The sequence below is a fragment of the Eriocheir sinensis genome, chromosome 67 (genome assembly GCF_024679095.1).
Source record: "Eriocheir sinensis breed Jianghai 21 chromosome 67, ASM2467909v1, whole genome shotgun sequence".
Lineage (NCBI taxonomy): Eukaryota > Metazoa > Arthropoda > Malacostraca > Decapoda > Varunidae > Eriocheir > Eriocheir sinensis.
Window position 1 is genome coordinate 1 of NC_066575.1, and position 20466 is coordinate 20466.

Sequence of the window (20466 nt, forward strand, 5' to 3'; positions counted from 1 at the left end):
TCCCTCGTTGGTGTTCTAATTAACTGCTTAAGGAAACTATCCTGTATCACATCTAACAAATCCTGTGCCTCTTGGTCTCCGGATAAAGTATCCCACTCTATGTTCCTATCATTGAAATCCCCAATTACACACACATTCCTATATCTTGACGCCTATCTTCCTTGATTAAGTTGTTAATGACACACTTAGATTGTCCCTGCCGAAGAGTGCGACCCCACCCCCCTCCCTGCCTATTCGATCTGGCTGTATAAATGTTTATTTATCACTTTATAAGCTGTCTACGGCCATGGGAAGACCTCCACCTACTGTCCTATGCCTGTACCTTCCTTACGACTGCTGGAGAACAAATGTATCACGCCTATAACGTAAGAAATGAAGGAAAAGAGAGGCGGCCTTAGTTGATGATGAAGGAATTACCCCCTAAAAAGGGAGAACGGGCCTTAGTTGAATCTAGCGGGCCAGGGAGGGCGATGCCAGCTATACGACAACTCCTTCAGACACAACAATAAAATGACGTTTAGGAGCTCAGATCAATCCTTTCCGCTCGTGTAACCTACCCAACAGTTAGGCTTCATGCACAGTGTTTGCTTGGGTACGGTAACTGACGTGAGTGGGATTGTGTTCAGCCAGAAGCCGGGTGATACAATGTACTGGGAAGGCCTGACTGGAAGTGTATTGGACTGGCTGCGGGGAGACGGTGGGCGGGGCATGCGGCGGGGAGGGGAGGCTGTATTTACGCTGATTTATCCTTTTATGAGCTGTTTATGGCGATGGGAAGACCTCCACGAACAATATTATACCTGCAGCTTCCTTAACAGTGATGGAAAACTAATGTATCACGCCCAAACGCCCACACACACGGGAGTTCACGGGTGCGCTGGGCGGGGAGGGGAGGCTGTATATACGCTGATTTACCCTTTATGAGCTGTTTATGGCGATGGGAAGACCTCCACGTACAATATTATACCTGCAGCTTCCTTAACAGTGATGGAAAACTAATGTATCACGCCCAAACGCCCACACACACGGGAGTTCACGGGTGCGCTGGGCGGGGAGGGGAGGCTGTATATACGCTGATTTACCCTTTATGAGCTGTTTATGGCGATGGGAAGACCACCACGTACAATATTATACCTGCAGCTTCCTTAACAGTGATGGAAAACTAATGTATCACGCCCAAACGCCCACACACACGGGAGTTCACGGGTGCGCTGGGGAGTGGAGGCTGTATATACGCTGATTTACCCTTTATGAGCTGTTTATGGCGATGGGAAGACCTCCACGTACAATATTATACCTGCAGCTTCCTTAACAGTGATGGAAAACTAATGTATCACGCCCAAACGCCCACACACACGGGAGTTCACGGGTGCGCTGGGCGGGGAGGGGAGGCTGTATATACGCTGATTTACCCTTTATGAGCTGTCTATGGCGATGGGAAGACCTCCACGTACAATATTATACCTGCAGCTTCCTTAACAGTGATGGAAAACTAATGTATCACGCCCAAACGCCCACACACACGGGAGTTCACGGGTGCGCTGGGCGGGGAGGGGAGGCTGTATATACGCTGATTTACCCTTTATGAGCTGTTTATGGCGATGGGAAGACCTCCACGTACAATATTATACCTGCAGCTTCCTTAACAGTGATGGAAAACTAATGTATCACGCCCAAACGCCCACACACACGGGAGTTCACGGGTGCGCTGGGCGGGGTGGGGAGGCTGTATATACGCTGATTTACCCTTTATGAGCTGTTTATGGCGATGGGAAGACCTCCACGTACAATATTATACCTGCAGCTTCCTTAACAGTGATGGAAAACTAATGTATCGCCCAAACGCCCACACACACGGGAGTTCACGGGTGCGCTGGGCGGGAGGGAGGCTGTATACGCTGATTTACCCTTTATGAGCTGTTTATGGCGATGGGAAGACCTCCACGTACAATATTATACCTGCAGCTTCCTTAACAGTGATGGAAAACTAATGTATCACGCCCAAACGCCCACACACACGGGAGTTCACGGGTGCGCTGGGCGGGGAGGGGAGGCTGTATATACGCTGATTTATCCTTTTATGAGCTGTCTATGGCGATGGGAAGACCTCCACGTACAATATTATACCTGCAGCTTCCTTAACAGTGATGGAAAACTAATGTATCACACCCAAACGCCCACACACACGGGAGTTCACGGGTGCGCTGGGCGGGGAGGGGAGGCTGTATATACGCTGATTTATCCTTTTATGAGCTGTCTATGGCGATGAGAAGACCTCCACGTACAATATTATACCTACAGCTTCCTCATTAGTGCTAGAAATCTAATGTATCACACCCAAAACGCCCACACACAGCCCATGCACACGGGAGTTCACGGGGTACATTGGGAGGGACTTCTTGGCGGCTGAGAGTAGGCAATATAGACGTTGAATTATCGCTTTATATACTGTCTGTGGCTATGGAAACACCTCCATGTACCGTCCTATACCTCTACGTTCCTTGTGGCTACAGGAAAAGCAATGTACCACGCCCCGAACGCCCAGAAATAGCCCGAAATTAGCCTGAATGCACGGCGAAAAAACACGACTTGGGCTTTGAATTCTCACCTCGTCCCCTGCTGAATGAATGGCATACCAGGCGTGTTTGCTCACAGGGGGCAGCACTTACCACTAACAGAGTGAACAGGACTTTTTCCAGGAAGTTCCCGTCGATCGCTGGTGAACTTATCCCTTAAACGCCTCATATCTAACCCTTGAACCCACGTGACAAGCCCCAACCCCAACATAACCCCGTAAAACACATACCCACATATGTTTATCATTGTATCTTAGTGAACACGATGCCTATAATGAACAGAAGCGTGAGAATCATGATTGTTGCCACATGCCGCCCGCTTAAGCCCTTCCACAGATTCACATATTCTTCCCCAGAACGCCATGTAGTACCTTCCCAACTCCACATAGGCTTCCCAACACCACATAACCATTCCCCAACACCATATAACCCTCCTACAACCCCATACAACACCCTGAACGTCACATACCCACCCAAAGTCACGTAAAACCCTTCATTAACACAACATAGACCTTTTAAATCCACATAACCCCTTACTAATCCCACATAGCTGTCCCCAACACCACATAACCATTCCCCAACACCATATAACCCTCCTACAACCCCATCCAACACTCCCAACGTCACATATCCGCCCCAAAGTCACGTAAAACCCTTCATTGACACAACATAGACCTTCCATAAATCCACATATCCCCTCGCTAGCTCCACATATCCCTTCTACAACCCGCATAACAGCCTCCCAACACCACATAACCCCTCATCACCCCCACATAAGACTTCCAACACTACATAACCCTTCCCAGTTATTGATCGAGCTGTGCCTAGTCATATCAGTCATTTGTCTCGAACTAGTTGGAATAGAATGGCTTATATATTTTTTTTCTGCCCCCTCACCCTTTTCTACCCGCTTGTCAGTTGTCAGTAGCGCATCGAAGAGTTATATCTATCAGTCTTACGTGTACTGTGCGTGTGTGTGTGTGTGTGTATAGGGGGAAGTGAGGGGCTGTGAACGGTTCGTGTGAGAAGGGGAAGGAAAGTGAAGGGGAGAGGTGAAGGAGGGGAGGAGAGGGGGGAAGGGGGAGGAGGTGATTAGCCAATGCCATAATCATTCGTTAGTCATATATTGCTTACTCAGAGGAGGAGGGGGTTAGGGAGGAAGGAGGGAAGGAGAGGAGGAAAGGGAGGAAGAGGGGGAGGGGGAGGGAAGGAAGGAGAGAGAGGTAGGTAACGGGAAGGTGTGTGTGTGTGTGTGTGTGTGTGTGTGTGTGTGTTTTCCTAGGCTGTCAATCTCTCTCTCGTGGCCAGGTGTGTCCGATCAAATCCTTTTTAATTCCGTATGAACGATCGAGTAATTGAGGTGACCAAAGGCTTGACCCAGACAGCTCGCCAGGGACTGAGAGGAATTATTCCCCTCTCTCTCTCTCTACCTTTATTCATTTTTTCTAGATTGTCTTGTGTTTCTCCTCCTCCTCCACCCTCTCTCCCAAGTCCAGTAATATTTCTTTCAAACAAACACAAGGTCAATATATATTACCCCCTAGTTGAAAGCCAGTCCCCCCCCCATTCTCATATTTTTGCCCTAATCTAATATGTACCATCTAGTTAATCAATCCGGTAATCATCTTCTTTCTCTTTACACTGGGCATGGGAAGGTAAATCTCACTTGCTTTAACCCTTCACTGTGGATTTCCTACAAGAAGACATCACCAAGCTACAGGAATGGAGCAAAAAGTGGCTGCTACAATTCAGTGAAGAAAAATATATAGTCCTGCACCTTGGGAGGGGATATCCAGCATACCAATACCATACCAGTGAAGGGATATCCAGCACACCAATACCACATGGGAAGCACTCCACTATCCACCACAGAGGCCGAGAATGATCTGGGAGTACATGTTACCAGGCTACCAGTGAAGGCGAAATCCGTGCCAATCACAGCAGACGGGTAAAAACATTTGCTGATAATTTGAACTGTCTGAGAAAACATATGAAAACCAGTGGAGTAGATACCAACCTTCAGCTTTGGGATGACCACAGACACATACATTTATTTTAAGGTGGATGTCATTATTTAGATCCATGAAAGGGGCATCAAAACATAAAAATGACCCAAACACTCCCTCAATGACACAACACATGAGGGACAGTAACCAGATTCTGTGCAGTGTAGCGCAGAGGACGCCGAGACAAACACAAAGACTCTGGGGTCAAAACGTTGGCCAGCGGCTGTAATAAGTAACTCATTTTTTCAACCCTTGTTACGTCTACGCTGCTGACGTAGAATGCAGGTAAACATTTTATTCAACTTTCTTTTCCTTATTATTTGGTTGTTTTGTACAGAGATCAGAATTTAGTACCCTTACTGCTAACATGGGAGCATATGCGGGAAACAACAGAATGTTTGAGCCCTCTCAACCTTTGTGTTCTCATAAGACTGAGACACTTTCATGGAGTATAAGATACTTATTTTCGTGACTGGACTTTTTTTCCACACCACCTCTGAGGTAAAAGTCCCAGGCGCGTTTTTATTTAAGAGGTGTCCCCTGAAGGCCTAATCCTCTCTTTGATCTTTGATCAGAAAATTCATTAGTTGGGTTGTTGACAAGTTGGCAACACAGCGGGTTTATGCGTTTATACGTTTTTAAATGGAAGCAGCAGTAAGTTATTGCAGTAAGAGTTGTTACAATAGCAGAAGCAGCACAGGTCATTATGCGTTAGCAGTACGGGTCGTTGCGGCAGCAGAAAAAACACAGGTTGCTATGCGTCATGCAGCAGAACAGGTCGTTGCGGCAGCGGAAAAAACACGAGTTGCTATGCGTCATCCAGCAGAACGGGTCGTTGCGGCAGCAGAAAAAAACACGAGTTGCTATGCGTCATGCAGCAGTATGGGTTATTATGCAGAAGCAGAATGGGTTGCTGCGACGAGAGCGCCACAGTATCACCCAGCACCTAAATATATTCCATCAATACTCTTACACTCTAACACAGGTGTGGAGTCGGATATAAAAAAATTTGACTCCACCCCCTCCCCCTTACCCTTGTCTGGTGCAGTGGTAGGGAAATTAAAGCCCGCAACACCACATCGCACCACAATAAATGAACCACACCTCACCTTAATTAACGAGCCACACCGCACCACAGTAAACGAACCATACCGCACTACAATAAACGAACCATACCTCACCTTAATTAACGAACCACACCGCACCACAATAAATGAACCACACCTCACCTTAATTAACGAGCCACACCGCACCACAGTAAACGAACCATACCGCACTACAATAAACGAACCATACCTCACCTCAGTTAACGAGCCACACCGCACCACAGTAAATGACCCACATCGCACCACAGTAAACAAACCACACAGCACCACAATAAAGGAGTCGGAGAGCATTTTACCGTCTCCAACTCCAGGCAAAAGTAGGCTACACACTGGTACCGTTAAATATACCTTATTTAAATGCACCGCGTTATATCAGACTTAAATACACCCTTAGTAAATTCATGACACTTCAGGTATAGACAGAAAAAAAATCCCCTCCTCCTCTTTTGCCTCTCTTCTTTCTTCTTGTCTTCTTTATTCTTTATTCTTGTCTTCTTTTCCTCTTCATTGACTAGGCTCTCTTGCAGGCCTGGAAAAAATGGTACTGTCAGTCGCTTCCACATCAACTATTTCAAAATCACCAAAAAGGAGATCAACTGAGTTCTAGTGAGTGTGTTTTCTACGTTCATGGTACAAAAGAAGGGTCGTCTACCTCTACCACCAGGGTCTTAAAACTACCTGTGGAAAGACACAGAAATCCCTTGTCAAATATGTGAGCTTAAGTGCTGAAATGGTTTATTTAAGTATGCCCCAAAATTTGTTAATCAGAGAAAGGTTTACATTTTCTGCAAACTGAAAAGGGTCAAACTGCCACCAAGGTCTTAAAGCTACCCGTGGAAAGACACAGAAATCCCTTGTCAAATATGTGAGCTTAAGTGCTGAAATGGTTTATTTAAGTATGCCCCAAAATTTGTTAATCAGAGAAAGGTTTACATTTTCTGCAAACTGAAAAGGGTCAAACTGCCACCAGGGTCTTAAAGCTACCCGTGGAAAGGCACAGGAGTCCCATGAAAGCCTAGTCAAATATATGCAAGCTTGGGCGCCAAAATGTTATGTTAATCTTAACCCAGTAGCAGCGGGGATCATGTTTCTTAATGGTCCCTCTAAGCGAGAAAAATGAGAAAAAATCACCCCTCACACAAACCATTTCATAATATATATATCAAAGTATTTGTGATCAGATTATGTATCATCTATTTTGGGGGGTTTAAATCATGGCACAAATTTGGCCCGTCGCTGCTACACGGTAAAGCCACAAATTTGGCCCGTCGCTGCTACCGGGTTAAAATATGTCTGTAATTAGAAAGGTTTACACTTGCAGAAGACTTCACGCTAAATGAATTCAAGTCCAACAGCACAATGAGACCTCTACCCATAATAATCCATATGAAAAAGTTTTGATTGCAACGAAAGAAATCAGTCGGTACCTTAACCAGCTGTGTGTGAGGGTGGTGCCGTCGTCTCCTTCCCCAACACACACACACACCGCCTCCTGCAGTCATCTTCCTCCTCTTCACAGCATCGACCATCTGGCTGCCTGGAAGAAACTCTGTTGTTAGTCTAATGAAGGTTACATTTTCTGAGTCTACATGAGTTTGTGATTATCCAGGATGAGTGAGACAGAAGTTGGTGTTCAGAGATGCTCCCACCTCTCTCATTAACTATTTCCAAATGTTAAAAAGAGATCAGCGATGTTCTAATGAGTGTTTTATTAGGTTCATGGCACAGAAGAAGGGTCAAGCTACACTTCCACCTCTCTCATTAACTATATCCAAGTGCTAAAAAAGAGATCAGCGATGTTTTAATGAGTGTTTTATTAGGTTCATGGCACAGAAGAAGGGTCAAGCTACCACAGGATCATTAAACCAGTAGCAGCGACGGGATAAATTTGTGGCTTCACCGAGTAGCAGCGACGAGCCTGGGAGTGTATGTTACCAGGCTACCAGTGAAGGGATATCCAGCACACCAATACCACATGGGAAACACTCCACTATCCACCACAGAGCCAGAGAGAGACCTGGGAGTGTATGTTACCAGGCTACCAGTGAAGGGATATCCAGCACACCAATACCACATGGGAAACACTCCACTATCCACCACAGAGCCAGAGAAAGACCTGGGAGTGTATGTTACCAGGCTACCAGTGAAGGGATATCCAGCACACCAATACCACATGGGAAACACTCCACTATCCACCACAGAGCCAGAGAAAGACCTGGGAGTGTATGTTACCAGGCTACCAGTGAAGGGATATCCAGCACACCAATACCACATGGGAAACACTCCACTATCCACCACAGAGCCAGAGAGAGACCTGGGAGTGTATGTTACCAGGCTACCAGTGAAGGGATATCCAGCACACCAATACCACATGGGAAACACTCCACTATCCACCACAGAGCCAGAGAGAGACCTGGGAGTGTATGTTACCAGGCTACCAGTGAAGGGATATCCAGCACACCAATACCACATGGGAAACACTCCACTATCCACCACAGAGCCAGAGAGAGACCTGGGAGTGCATGTTACCAGGCTATCAGTGAAGGCCAAATCCATGCCAATCGCAGTGGCCGGGTTAAAAGTGTCACAAGTAAATTAAATATGAATGGTAAAAATCCAGGATAAAGAGATAGAGCTCACCTTCCGGTTCCTGCGTCTCTGCTTCTTGTCTCTTGCCTCCTTGTGCTCGAGTCGTCTCTCCCAGCGCCTCCCTTCACCTCTTCGTCCTAGTGCTCCTCCTCCATTCCCCGGCCAGCCAGGGGAGGAGGAGGGGAAGAGAAGAGACGAAAATTAGTGCACATCCCTAAATAGAGGGTGCAAAACCTATTACAATCTCGCCACCTTCGTAAAGAAACCGCCCAAGTCGTTATTTTCTATTTTTCAAGAAGAGAACGTCATCATCTCATTTGGCTTAAGATTTAGGCAGAAATAAAAAGGCAATTCTAGAACACTCAAACCCTGAATATCTAAGACAACTTAACAAAAATGGAAATCACTGAAAAATGACTTAGGCAATTACTTTATGAGGGTGACGATATAACAGCAGGAGGTGTGTAGGGGAGGGGGTGGAGGAGGAGGAGGGGGAAAAGATAGGAAAGAAGGCCATGCTCTTTGCACCTCTGTGACATGTGCACCGGGGAGACTTGACATGAGAGCCCTGCCTGCCCAACGGTGTTACGACGTCGGGATGACATCAGCTTCACTCACTCACTCTTCTGCCACCACTATGACATGTGCACCTCAAGGGAGGCAGATCCTCAATCCGACTGAACGACAAACAACCCAGACAGTGGTTCAGGCCACCCTAGCCAGCCACATTCCGCCGAAACGGAGTGGAGGTGTCGGCGCAACCCTCCCCACCTTAGGGCTGCCGCCCCCAGCTTCATGAGTCCCCCCACTCCCAAACGGGTGTTACGACGTCGGGATGGTCTCGCCGGATCTCGGGACGGACAGATTCACACAAGGAGGTAAAGGAAGTTGAAGGAGGAGGAGGAGGCAGGCTGAGAAAAGATTAAGGTTCGTTAGAAAGTAAAAAGTTTTTAATAGAAGGCAAAAATGAAGCCAAACCCTCAGAATGTCATAGTGAGGTACTTAACTTAGTAATGCAGAGCTCTTCCTCCTCTTGCTGTGGTCTGGGCAGGGCAGCCCCTTGCTTGCTGTGGAGGGCAGCACTCCCACAGCAGCTGAGGAGAGGGAAGGAAGTGGTCACACCAAGGTCCATATCATTAACCCGGTAGCAGCAACAGGCCAAATTTGTGCCATGATATTTACCCCCCAAAATAGATGATACATAAACTGATCACAAATGCTTTGATATATATTATGAAATGGTTTGTGTGAGGGGTGATTTTTTCTCATTTTTCTCACTTGGAGGGACCGTTAAGAAACATCAACCCCGCTGCTACCGGGTTAAACCACCCCTGGGAATGCCTGAAACTCCTATAAAAGCCTTAAAAATGTGAGCTTGGGCGCCAAAATATTTAAGAAAATGACCCAGAGAAGCTGGCAATGATTCGAACACATGAAGAGAGGAGAGGGCGGAGTGCTGAGGATGGTGGAGGATACTGAGGTACCCATAAGGAGTACAGTTAGAAGACCCAAGGATAACATGGAGAGGAACAGTGACACAAGACCTGGAAGTGTTAGAAAGAGGAAGGATTAGCATTGGACCCAGCAAAATGGAGGAGCATCAAGGCAAGTCCGCCATCAAGACTGGAAGGACTATAAACAAAGAAGAAGGAGAATATGGAGCAGCTAACAACTCTGTGTATATCTGAGGTAGTGTTAGAGGCAACCAAACCAAGGCGAAGTTCTGTTTTTGGTGGCACCTGGCGGCTGAATTCTTGCTAGAGTGGTGTTGGGTTACTTGGCCAAAGTGACATAGATGAGCGCTGAGGCCATATGCAGCTTTAGCCTATGCCCCAAAGCTTTCCATGAACACCTCCATACAAAACAGCAATAGAGAAGGAATTAACACCTTGACCGTGGATTTCCTACAAGAGGACATCACCAAGCTACAGGAATGGAACAAAACGTGGCTACTACAATTCAATGAGGAAAATAGAAAGTCCTGCACCTTGGGAGGGGATATCCAGCACACCAATACCACATGGGAAACACTCCACTATCCACCACAGAGCCAGAGAGAGACCTGGGAGTGTATGTTACCAGGCTACCAGTGAAGGGATATCCAGCACACCAATACCACATGGGAAACACTCCACTATCCACCACAGAGCCAGAGAGAGACCTGGGAGTGTATGTTACCAGGCTACCAGTGAAGGGATATCCAGCACACCAATACCACATGGGAAACACTCCACTATCCACCACAGAGCCAGAGAGAGACCTGGGAGTGTATGTTACCAGGCTACCAGTGAAGGCCAAATCTATGCCAATCGCAGTGGCCGGGTTAAAAGTGTCACAAGTAAATTAAATATGAATGGTAAAAATCCAGGATAAAGAGATAGAGCTCACCTTTCTGTTCCTGCGTCTCTGCTTCTTGTCTCTTGCCTCCCTGTGCTCGAGTCGTCTCTCCCTCCGCCTCCCTTCACCTCCTCGTCCTAGTGCTCCTCCTCCGTTCCCCGGCCAGCCAGGGGAGGAGGAGGGGAAGAGAAGAGACAAAAATTAGTGCACATCCCTAAATAGAGGGTGCAAAACCTATTACAATCTCGCCACCTTCGTAAAGAAACCGCCCAAGTCGTTATTTTCTATTTTTCAAGAAGAGAACGTCATCATCTCATTTGGCTTAAGATTTAGGCAGAAATAAAAAGGCAATTCTAGAACACTCAAACCCTGAATATCTAAGACAACTTAACAAAAATGGAAATCACTGAAAAATGACTTAGGCAATTACTTTATGAGGGTGACGATATAACAGCAGGAGGTGTGTGGGGGAGGGGGGGGGAGGAGGAGGGGGAAAAGATAGGAAAGAAGGCCATGCTGTTTGCACCTCTGTGACATGTGCACCGCGGGGAGACTTGACATGAGAGCCCCGCCCCGCCCAACGGTGTTACGACGTCGGGATGACATCAGCTTCACTCACTCTCGCTTCTGCCACCACTATGACATGTGCACCTCAAGGGAGGCAGATCCTCAATCCGACTGAACGACAAACAACCCAGACAGTGGTTCAGGCCACCCTAGCCAGCCACATTCCGCCGAAACGGAGTGGAGGTGTCGGCGCAACCCTCCCCACCTTAGGGCTGCCGCCCCCAGCTTCATGAGTCCCCCCACTCCCAAACGGGTGTTACGACGTCGGGATGGTCTCGCCGGATCTCGGGACGGACAGATTCACACAAGGAGGTAAAGGAAGTTGAAGGAGGAGGAGGAGGAGGAGGCAGGCTGAGAAAAGATTAAGGTTCGTTAGAAAGTAAAAAGTTTTTAATAGAAGGCAAAAATGAAGCCAATACCTCAGAATGTCATAGTGAGGTACTTAACTTAGTAATGCAGAGCTCTTCCTCCTCTTGCTGTGGTCTGGGCAGGGCAGCCCCTTGCTTGCTGTGGAGGGCAGCACGCCCACAGCAGCTGAGGAGAGGGAAGGAAGTGGTCACACCAAGGTACATATCATTAACCTGGTACCAGCGAACGGTGAAATTTTTGCCATGATATAAACCCCCAAAAATAGATGATGCATAAACTGATCACAAATAAGTTGATGTATATTGTGAAATGGTTTGCATGAGTGATGATATTTTTCTCATTTTTCTTGCTTAGAGGGAGTGGCCTTTAAGAAACATGTTCCCCGCAGCTACCACCACCGGGTTAAACATACCAGGTTTCCATTACAATTAAATATTTCCCAAAAACTAAAGAGAAGATTACAGGTTTTCATGAGTCTCCGTTCCAGATGCAGAGGTCTTGAAAAACTATCACCGGCATCACAAAACAGTACACAAGAATCCCAGCACACTCAATCAACCAATCAATAATGGCATACGCAGGGGGGCATGTCGCTTCACCCACCCTACGACACTTGACCCAGGAGTGTCAGCTGAGGTAAGGGAAACTAATCCCATCACTTATACCTCCTTACTGGGATATAATAATAATAATAATCTTTTGTATATAGACATAGAAATAACTCCATTGGACTTGATATTCTGCTGAGGCAATACTACAGCATGTTTAAGGCAGCAGCAGCATACCTAGTTGATATATTAATGAAAACCTTGTAATTTATAAGTAAATCTTGGTGATAAATTTGCAAAGAACAAAATACCTGGCTGATATATTAAATGAAAACCTTGCAAATATATAGGTACAGAAGACTGAGAATATGTTTGAAGGGAGGAGGAGGAGGAGGAGGAAGAGGAGGAGGAGGGAGGAAAGAGAAGAAAGGGAAAGGAAGGGAAAGGAGAAGAAAAGGAAGGAAAAGGAAGAGAAGAAAAGGAAGGGAAAGGAAGAAAAGAAAAGGAAGGGAAAGAAGAAGAAAAGGAAGGGAAAGGAAGAGAAGAAAAGGAAGGGAAAGGAAGAGAAGAAAAGGAAGGGAAAGGAAGAGAAGAAAAGGAAGGGAAAGGAAGAGAAGGAAGGGAAAGGAAGAGAAGAAAAGGAAGGGAAAGGAAGAGAAGAAAAGGAAAAGGAAGAGAAGAAAAGGAAGGAAAAGGAAGAGAAGAAAAGGAAGGGAAAGGAAGAAAAGGAAGGGAAAGAAGAAGAAAAGGAAGGGAAAGGAAGAGAAGGAAGGGAAAGGAAGAGAAAAGGAAGGGAAAGGAAGAGAAGAAAATTAAGGGAAAGAAGAAAAGGAAGGGAAAGGAAGAGAAGAAAAGGAAGGGAAAGGAAGAGAAGAAAAAGAAGGGAAAGGAAGAGAAAAGGAAGGGAAAGGAAGGGAAAGGAGAAGAAAAGGAAGGGAAAGAAAGAGAAGGAAGAAAATAACAAAATAAGGGTAGAAAGAAAGAGGAGGAATGTAGAGAATGGAAGAAAAGAAGGGAGAGGAAAATACTAAGAGAAGGAGGAACAAGGGAAGAGAAGGAAGGGAAGGAAGAAGAGGAAATATATTACAAATGAAAACCTTGCAATATATTAGTAAAGAAAACCTTGGTAACAGTTAATCAAATACCTGGTTGATAAAAGTGAAAACCTTGTTAGTATATAAGAAAACCTACCTAGTTGACAGAACAGTAATGGCACATAGTAAATATAGTACCCAGTTCATAAAATAATAGTACCTAGTTGACATAATAGTACTGAAAACCTTTGCTTTCTATCATACACCCATGCAGCAGGTAAAATCACATACACACCTTTCGTAGAGCTGCCCTGCCGCCAATACTCCATCCCGGGTCACTTGTACAGGCGCCGTAACCAGGTCAGTTCAGTGCAGTGTAGTTCGGAGGGAGTGCCTTTGCAGCGGACCCTCTAAATGGTCTTCTTGTGCCTGGCTGAATTTTAAGCGATTCTTCCAAAAGTCTTGAGTATATTTAATTTCCTCCCTTCTGTTTGTTTCCAGTTCTGTTCGGAGGGTTGCCTTTGCCCCTCTAAATGGTCTTCTTGTGCTTGGTTGTGCTGCCTTTTCTTCTCCAATTTTAAGCGATTCTTCTAAAAGTCTTGAGTATATTTAATTTCCTCCCTTCTGTTTGTTTCCAGTTCTGTTCGGAGGGTTGCCTTTGCCCCTCTAAATGGTCTTCTTGTGCTTGGTTGTGATGCCTTCTCTGATTTTAAGCGATTCTTCTAAAAGTCTTGAGTATATTTAATTTCCTCCGTTCTGTTTGTTTCAGTTCTGTTTGGAGGGTTGCCTTTGCCCTCTAAATGGTCTTCTTGTGCTTGGTTGTGCTGCCTTCTCTGATTTTTAAGCGATTCTTCTAAAATTCTTGAGTATATTTAATATCCTCCCTTCTGATAAAGTTTACAGTTCAGTTCAGTGCAGTTCGGAGCCTCCACTTCTTGATTTTCTTGTGCCTGGTTGAGTGCTGCCGTCTCTTCTCGGATTTTAAGCGATTCTTCCAAAATTCTTGCATATATTTAATTTCCTTCCTTCTGTTTATGCATGTTTCAAGTTTCTTGATTAAAGCTGCAATATGGTAGTAGTAGTAGTAGTAGTAGTAGTAGTAGTAGCAGTAGTAGTAGTAGTCTGTGTAAAAGGGAGGGGTCCAGTAACCTGTGTATTGTAAAAGAGGTCAGTTTTCTTTTCTTCTTCTTCCCCATTCTTCTGATCAGGTCTTTCTTGACTTCACAGTCTTATTGCTTCTTTACATAACAATAGTTCTAAAATGTCCACCTTGTTTTCTTGGTATGGCTGTGCTAGTATTGTGTGCAGTAGCATGTCGTGGTAGGTATTGGGTGGTGTAATCTTCTGTTTCTGCCCCTTACATGTTGTGTCAGGGCAACTGTGGAAGAAGGAGAATAAGAGTTATAGGCTGGTATTACAAGACACTTTGCCATATCACATCAGCTATTTCTAAAGGACAAAGAGGGGATCCATCAGGTTCTATAGGTTCCTGGTACAGAAGAAGGGTCAGACTACCACCAGGGTCATAAAACTATCCCTGGAAATGCCCACAACTCCTACAAAAGCCTTGGCAAATATGTGTGTTCAGATTGGGAACATCTAGTGCCAAACCTCGGCCTCTTCTTGTGAAACAAACAGACACTGAAGCTAAGAAAACTTTATTCAAAAACATCAAAAATTTGCATGCCAGCCCTTTGTATAAATCAGTGAGGGTTACCCATGACCTTACTAAGAGAGAGAGAGATCACGAGGCAGCCTTATGGAATGAGGCAAAAAACCTGTACACTGCAGGGAAAGGGAAACATATAGTGGTTGGGCCACCATGGCACAGAAGGATTGTGAAAGTAAGGGGATACCAAAATCCAGCGGAGACCGAGAACTCAGCCTCCTCAAACACGGCCTAAATAAACTACCAAAGGACAATAGTACTCTAAGTTCAGTAGACATTAAGGATATTCTCATTATGTTTAGTAACGTAGATATTTTTAGTTTAGATAAGAGGCTTGAATTAAAATGCAGACGGGAAAATGGAGAGAACACCTCAGGTAATAGCCCTCCAAGAAGTTAAACCAAAACACTACAGGTATGACAGAACTACTGCCGAATACTCTCTGGAAGGATATGATATCATTGAACAAAATTTACACAATGAAATAGGGAGGGGCTTAATTATATATATCAAGAAGGGCATGAAATATAATACAGTTGAATTGAAGGTCAATTATAATGAATACTGTGGCATTGAAATGGTATGCTGTGGTGCAAAATTATTGATTATGTCTGTCTATAGAAGTCCAAACAGTGACATGGACAATAACAATAGTTTGCTCCAGCTGATGAAGGAAGGAAGTGATAGCAGGGTGCAATATAAAGTATTAATAGGGGACTTTAATCTTCCTCAAGTCAAATGGAACAACTACACCACAGAAACTGGAGCAACAGAATTTAGCACACTGTTTGTTGAAAAGGTACGTGATTGTTTTTTCACCCAACATGTTGAGGACGTAACACGGATAAGAGGAGGCAACACAGGCAATACACTTGATTTGATATTCAGCAATGATGACTCAATAGTAGATGATATTGTGTTAGATACACCGCTTGGAAAAAGTGACCATGCTTGCATTACTTTTGCTGTAGCCACACGAACTAGAGGACAGAAGTAAGAGACAAGTGTACATGTACGAGAAGGCAGACTATCAACTTGTGAAAAATCGTCTCAATATAGATTGGGAAGAGTTTTTGTCACAGGAAATAACCGTCGATTACAAATGGAAGAAATTTATTAACAAATTGCAGGAGGTTGTGGAAGAGTGTGTACCTAAGAAACATATTGGAGATATAGAAAAGATGAGGAAAAGAACAAACGAGTCATTGCCAATGAGTGACAAGCTGTGGTCAAAAATAAAGAGAAAACAACGGTTATGGGAAATGCTAAAGAAAAAAAGACAGGAAAACAACACAACTATGGCAGTGGATATTGAGAAGGAGTACAGAAGAATAAACAATCAGGTTAGACACCAAACAAGAAATGCTGTGAAACTCAAAGAAAGAGAAATAGCGAAGAATATTAAAGAGAACCCCAAAATCTTCTGGAAATATGTGATGTCCAAGACAAGAACCAAATCACGGATTGGAGACTTATATAAGGATGAGGAGAAAATTGAAAAAGCAACAAGTGATACAGAAAAGGCAGATATATTATCTGAACAGTTTGCTGGGGTTTTTATTAATGAACCTGATGGAAACTTACCAGTAGCTGACATCAAAGAGGCCCCAAGATTTGATAATGTGGAAATAACACAGGATAAAATAAGGAAGGTAATAGAAAACCTTAAAAGAAACAAGTCACCTGGACCTGACGGGATACACCCTAGGATCATAAAGGAATTGAAGGAGACACTGCTGGAGCCTTTGAGGATACTATACAGCAGTTCATTGCAGGATGGTGTGGTACCAGAAGACTGGAGGGTAGCTCACATCACAGCCATTTTTAAAAAGGGGAATAAATGTGATCCAGGCAACTATAGGCCGGTCAGCCTTACTAGTATATTCTGCAAGATGATGGAGTCACTTTTGAGAGAGGAAATTATTGCACACATGAAAATGAACAATCTCTTTAGTAATAAGCAATTTGGCTTCATCTCGGGCAGATCGACGGTGCTGCAACTTATCAAAGTGCTTGACGCATGGACTGAGGCTCTTGACGAGGGGCTGGCTGTGGATGTGGTTTACCTGGATTTCATGAAGGCCTTTGACAGAGTCCCACATAAGAGATTAATGAAGAAAGTCTCCAGCTATAGAGTGGAAGGCAAGGTGCTCAGATGGATTCATAGTTTTTTGACTGGTCGGAAGCAGAGGGTCCTGGTCAATGGCGAGGCATCAGCATGGAAGGACGTGACAAGTGGAGTGCCACAGGGCTCGGTGCTGGGTCCTTTGCTATTTGTAATGTTTATAAATGACCTGCCGGATTCAGTCAAACATGACAGCCAAGTGTTCCTGTATGCAGACGACACTAAGATTTTTAGAAAGATAAAGGAAAGGGAAGATTGTGACAAGCTGCAAGAGGACCTAGATGAGCTCAAAGGATGGACAGAAAAATGGCTCATGAATTTTCACCCAGACAAAAGTAAACACATGAGGATTGGGCAATCAGAAATTGAGGACAAAGTTTATAGTCCGAGAGCTAGCTACGGGTGATTTTACCCCAACGAGCCCAGAAGATATAATGCTCTAACTTGGTTAAGTTTATCACCGACAATTGAAAAAGGTTTGTCAGCTGCTTCAACTCGGGTGGGTGTTGCCCCCAGGGGGTGCCAAAATACCCCTTTTTGAGGTTGATTTTACTTTTCAAACTATACACTTCAAACTTTGTATATAAAACTATGTATTTATTCTTAATAATATGGCGATTTAAGGGGGATGAAGGGGTCAGCTGCTCTTAAAAAGACCCTAAAAGTGTTGGATTTTACCCCAAAAGCTACACGAATCATATTCACTCAGTATAATGATAAAATGCAGTAGATATGAATCTACTAATAACTGACACTATTTCTCGGTGGTAAAAGGGGGTCAGCTGCCCTCCAAATTTAGTCTGATTTTGGCCCTTGGGGTAAAAATGTCTTACCCCAAGAGCTACACGTACCAAAATGCAGTAGCACAGAGTTAATCTGTCCAAATTGATAATGAGACTAAAACTGACAACATTATCAGGTGGTAAGATGTGGTCAGCTGACCTCCAAATTTTGCCCATTTTGACCCCGTGAGGTAAAAACCACATCTTACCACCTGATAATGTTGTCAGTTTTAGTCTCATTATCAATTTGGACAGATTAACTCTGTGCTACTGCATTTTGGTACGTGTAGCTCTTGGGGTAAGACATTTTACCCCAAGGGCCAAAATCAGACTAAATTTGGAGGGCAGCTGACCCCCTTTTACCACCGAGAAATAGTGTCAGTTATTAGTAGATTCATATCTACTGCATTTTATCATTATACTGAGTGAATATGATTCGTGTAGCTTTTGGGGTAAAATCCAACACTTTTAGGGTCTTTTTAAGGGCAGCTGACCCCTTCATCCCCCTTAAATATTCTGTGAGTTATATCGCCATATTATTAAGAATAAATACATAGTTTTATATACAAAGTTTGAAGTGTATAGTTTGAAAAGTAAAATCAACCTCAAAAAGGGGTATTTTGGCACCCCCTGGGGGCAACACCCACCCGAGTTGAAGCAGCTGACAAACCTTTTTCAATTGTCAGTGATAAACTTAACCAAGTTAGAGCATTATATCTTCTGGGCTCGTTGGGGTAAAATCACCCGTAGCTAGCTCTCGGACTATAATAATATGTACAGTAAAATCAATAAGACCAGGGTAGAAAAGGACATAGGTGTGGTCATTGATAACAAGCTCATGTTCTCAGACCACCTGGCCGAAAAAATTAACAAGGCGAATAAGATTGTGGGGCTGATAAGAACTTTTATTCACCTTGACCCTGCAGTATTCAAGACACTCTACACTGCATTGGTAAGACCCCATTTAGAATATGCCAACCAGGTATGGAGTCCACACCTGGTGAAGGATGCTGAGGCTGTGGAGAACGTGCAGCGAAGAGCAACGAAGCTGGTGCCTTGCCTGAAAGACCTGCCATATGGAGAGAGACTGAGACAGCTTGAGTTGCCCACACTGGCATATAGAAGATCCCGGGGAGACCAAATTGAAACTTTTAAAATTGTAACCAGGAAATATGATATAGATTGTACAGAGGGACTTTTTGATTTAAGGGAAGATAGCACCACACGGGGAAACTCTAAGAAAATCTTTAAACCAAGAGCAAGGCTATTCCCCAACCGGGTGGTTAATACCTGGAACAGTTTGCCAGAGTGGGTAGTGAACGCTGACTCAGTAGAGAGTTTTGAGGCAAAACTCGATAAATTTTGGAAAAATCAAGAACAAAAATTTTCATATAGAGCACAAATAGTCACCACGCGCAGCCCACACAGTGTTCAGGCTGCTGAACTGGAGCCACAGGCCACTTAAGGCCTCTTCCAGGGAATCTTCTGTGAGTATCTGTGAGTGTTCTTGGGCGGGGAAATGTCTTGTAATGCGACCCATAGACACGGTCCCATCACGCAGATGGCTTGCCAGGTAACACAATACGTAACACTGTCCCTGAACACACGTCACATGCCTTCCCCGCCCGTCACAATGCGTAGACGTAACACAGTACCATACAGCACCGTGACGAAGCTATATAGTGTGGCAGGTTACGAAATGATAACGTAACACTAGTCTAGGATATGAAATCACTGTTTCTGGCACTGCGTAACACCTTCAACCCGTCACACGCCTCCCTGACCGTCACCTTGATGCGTAGACGTAACACAGTACCATATATCACCGTGACGAAGCTATATAGTGTGGCAGGTAACGAAATAACGTAAAACTAGTCTAGGGTACCCAATCACTGTCTGGCAATGCGTAACACCTTCAACCCGTCACACGCCTCCCTGACCGTCACCTTAATGCGTAGACGTAACACAGTACCATACATCACCGTGACGAAGCTGTATAGTGTTGCAGGTAACGATATAATAACGTAACACTAGTCTGGGGTACCCAAACAGTCATTGGCAATGCGTAACACTTGCAACCCGTCACACGCCTCCCTGACCGTCACCTCAAGACGTATACGTAACACAGCCCACAGGAGCACAGTAACACAGCTGTAGAGTTAGTCACGCATGCAAATAACAACGTGTAAGTCTCTCACCTCAAAATATATATTAACCACGGCGCTGCCACGACTGCCCGGCGGTCACCTCAACACTAGACGCCACACAGCCCTATTACGCACTTATATCATTGACCCAGCAATAATATAACGACTCATAGCACTGTCTCACCTCAAATTACACTCCACAAGTCCCTGGCAAGCTCGTGGAGGCAAGATATAGTGGGAGCCAGCGGGGCCATGGTGTGGGGTTGACTGGTGGCCATGGCTGTGTGGACGCGAAGACTCCCAGCCAATCAGCGCACAGGAAGCTCCGGGCAGCCAATCAGAGCACAGAATAGGGACGGTGCCCTCTCCCGCCAAAGCCAAAGATATATTATAGTTATTTCCAAGCCTGTTTTAAGCCTTACAATGTTGCTATGGCTTTCCGGGAGGTTAGAATTAGTCTTTGCACACTTTAATTATGGTTTTCTTGGAGCTTTGAAGGTTTAGAGGCGTGAGTGTGAAGGAGCGAGAAACTGTCGGGTCCGTACACACGTATATATAGTTATTTCCAAGCCTGTTTTAAGCCTTACAATGTTACTATGGCTTTCCGGGAG

The 20466-nt window shown here is 44.8% G+C and overlaps 2 long non-coding RNA genes across 3 annotated transcripts; both read right to left on the bottom strand.

The window, feature by feature from the left end:
• Positions 1-4411: 4411 nt before the first annotated feature.
• LOC126987876 (uncharacterized) lies at positions 4412-11591 on the bottom strand. Of its 2 annotated transcripts, XR_007741250.1 has the most exons (3): positions 10666-11591; positions 7116-7225; positions 4412-6217 (listed from the first exon to the last, which is right to left on the bottom strand). It is a non-coding gene; the product is annotated as an uncharacterized LOC126987876 (long non-coding RNA). The 2 variants fall into 2 exon arrangements; XR_007741249.1 differs by lacking the exons at positions 4412-6217; positions 7116-7225 and adding an exon at positions 9296-9371.
• Positions 11592-13967: 2376 nt separating this feature from the next.
• On the bottom strand, positions 13968-20243 carry LOC126987877 (uncharacterized). The gene is made up of 2 exons (XR_007741251.1): positions 20040-20243; positions 13968-14510 (listed from the first exon to the last, which is right to left on the bottom strand). It is a non-coding gene; the product is annotated as an uncharacterized LOC126987877 (long non-coding RNA).
• Positions 20244-20466: the final 223 nt, after the last annotated feature.